Genomic DNA, 3,430 nt, shown 5'->3' on the forward strand with positions numbered 1-3,430 from the left:
TTAGAATTAAACCACTATGATGCATTCATTTGTGAAACATTGCGTCGCTAGGAACAAGATTCCGGTGACCTATAAATAGGGACGACAACCATCATTTGTAATCATCATGTTTTAAATACAAAATCAATAATCTAAGATCCATTTTTCATATTTGTTGTTATTTACGTGTTAATCGTTTTGTTAGTCAATCTTGAGGCCTTCAAATTTTAACTTGAGAAATTTATACACTTCTATGGAGAACATTGTTGGGGTACAGTTATTCTAGTGTCTAGCCCTACCAATACAATAAAAACTAAAGGCATTAAGCTGAAACCCTACCAAATTTTAAAAATTGATGATATGACACTTGTGTAGTGGATACAAGAATATATTTATTTATTTATTTATTTATTTATTTATTTATGTTTGTGTTTGTGTCTCCGTTTTAAGGTCGGGTCGGATTAATTCTAAAATTTCAAGAAAAAATCACTAGCATATGTAAACAAAAAAAGCAGTTAATTTAAGCATAAGCATATTTGATACAACATTTTATGTTATTTCGACTTTCACAGTATGTAAATAGGTTAATTTAATATAGTCATAATTCAAAATACCTGGAATATCTTCTTCCTTACTTCTTTATCTTTTGGGCTTACGGTGTTGCCTTCTGACATGCTCGAGTGTCATTCACATATATATAACAAGAAAAAAAATTTCTAGATGTCACTTGACACTAATCTTCATATATTACATCTATCCATCAGACAATTAACCGAATATTACAATCGTGCAAGTCGACCACCACTAACTGAGATGTCGACCGAGTCAAAGATTTATAAAGTAAAATGAAATGCATGTACTGATGTACATATATCATTATCACCTGATTCTAGTTTGATTATGTTTTGTTACTTTAAATTATTAGGCTGTCAAAAGACAAGGTCACGTGAAATAAGCTTTCCAGCTCGTTCATGCCCAAATACAATATATGTGGTGTTTATTTCACAAAATACTGTACCAATGGGTTAAAAGCAAAAGAAAGAGAGAAACAGATGGGAGGGCTTGATTGCTATTTGTTAACAAATACAAATGTATTGATTTGTTAACAAATATTTTTTTAAATGTATTCTTATTAATACGAAAATTAACTATAGAAATCTTACGGCAAACTTCATTTTTAAAATAATTATAATAAAAAAGAGAGATACGGGAGAGAGGTAAAGGTAATATCATTTTTAAATACTTAAATATCACTTCAAGGCTCTACTCTATAACAAAAAAATAAAAGCCAGTCATAAATATTCCAAATTTAACAAATTAGTTTAATTGTTCAATTTTGCATATAACCTACGCACTTAACGGTATGCGTCTAAAAACAAAACGTGTGAACAATTAGTTTAATGATTCATTTATAAATATAAGCTACACAATATGTAAAGCTAATACAATAAAAAAAATGAACCAATTAGTTTGATATTTTTTTTATGTAGGTAAGCGTATAAACTTTAAAAATATGTAAATGACTCAAATTCGTTATTTTTGCTCTTGTATTTAATAAGAAAGGGATAACTAAAATTGAATAATAATTAAAACAATTTGGTTGTGTTTGTTGTGAATCTAACTAATATATTAAAGCAACACAATTTTGTCCACATGCCCTTCACCTAGGTTGTCCATATAGACTTCCATGTCATCAATCTTCCAAAAATCTAATTTTCACATATTCACAATAAAATTTTAATCAATAATATTAATTTTTATATTTGTAACTTATTAATGTAATTATGATATTAATTATTCTAATTATTGTTAGAAATAAAATACTTATCTAACTAATATATTAAAGCAACACAATTTTGTCCACATGTCATTCACCTAGGTTGTTCACATAGTTTTCCATCTCATCAACCTTCCATAAATATAATTTCCACATATTCACAATAAAATTTTAATCAATTATATTGACTTTTATATCTTCGTAACTTATTAATGTAATTATGATATTAATTATTCTAATTATTGTTAGAATTAAAATACTTATTTAACTAATATATTAAAGCAACACAGTTTTGTACACATGTCATTCACCTAGGTTGTCCACATTGACCTCCATGTCATCAACCTTCCATAAATCTAATTTCCACATATTCACAATAAAATTTTAATAAACAAAATATAAAACCACGCGACCCGTTTTATTTCTATAAGCATATTAACAATATAATTGGCTGCTACAGGATTTTATGTAGCTTTGTCAAGAGTGAAGAGTAGAGCCGGTATTAAGTTAGTCATACTCGACAAAGAATCACAGCTTACAACTAAAACTACAAACGTTGTTTACAAGGAGATTTTTGAAAACTTAATGTGATAAAGTTTAAACCTGGTATGTATTTATAAGCTTAGTTTTCAATTAATATTACAAAATTTGTTACTAATATGTGTTTTTTATTTTTTTCAGGTCTAATGGTTCATTTATGTTATATTATTTCTTATTCACTGCATTGTTTATTTATAAAGTACTAACTTTTGAACCCGTGTATTACACGGGATTTATCAAAGATAAAAATAAAAAGGTCCTTTATTTCAATTGGGTGATTCTCAAAATAGTTATGAATTAACTTAATGTAGACTTAAACGAAAAACAAATGGGTTAACGAAAATTACTAAAATAGCATGGTTTTGGAAACGTCGGGTGTGGATTTGCAAGAAATTTAAAAAATGTGCTAGAAGTTGCGTAGTTGGTCAAACTTCATGTATAAAAATGACACTATGTTATAAAATCCATACTATTTTATAACCCACTTGACAAAATGATTTTGACCCATGACCCATGGATAGCTAGAATGAATGAGATGAAAAATTAGAAATTAGGAGAAATGTAGGCTTGACACCTAAGCTTCAACATTTTCTTTTATTAGTATTGTAAGATTTTCTTTTTATGTTATAGACATGGTTTAACATCTTTTGTAATATTTAAAGCTAAAATACATATGCCAAATATTTGTGTTGATTTATTATGTTGCTAATATTTTATATTGTTTCTTGATATGTTTTTCACCCGTGTGTAACACGGGTTATTATCCTAGTATTTCATTATAGGGTGAAGAATTAATGTTGCATTTATTATAATACTTTATTAGTTTTTTAAGATGTAAACAAGGGTGTAAACAACCACCCTTAAGGTATTTTTGGTTGGAGGTAATGAAATTAAAGGGGAATGGAATGGGAGAAGAAATGAAATGAACAAAGGAATGAAATGAATCATTATCATTTCTTTGTCTTGTTTGGTTAACCTATGAGAATGAAATGAATTATTACTTTATGTTGTTTGGTATCAAAAAAAAATTGTAGGAATGAAATAAAAATAATAAAAACACTCCTATCAATTTTTTTTTACAATGGCGATTGTGGCGACGGTGGTGGTGGTGGTGGTAGGGGTGGCAATGGTCAA

The sequence above is a fragment of the Bidens hawaiensis genome, unplaced genomic scaffold, assembly GCF_021521415.1.
Source record: "Bidens hawaiensis isolate Kalapana, Puna unplaced genomic scaffold, B.hawaiensis_p1.1 tig00052117_1, whole genome shotgun sequence".
Lineage (NCBI taxonomy): Eukaryota > Viridiplantae > Streptophyta > Magnoliopsida > Asterales > Asteraceae > Bidens > Bidens hawaiensis.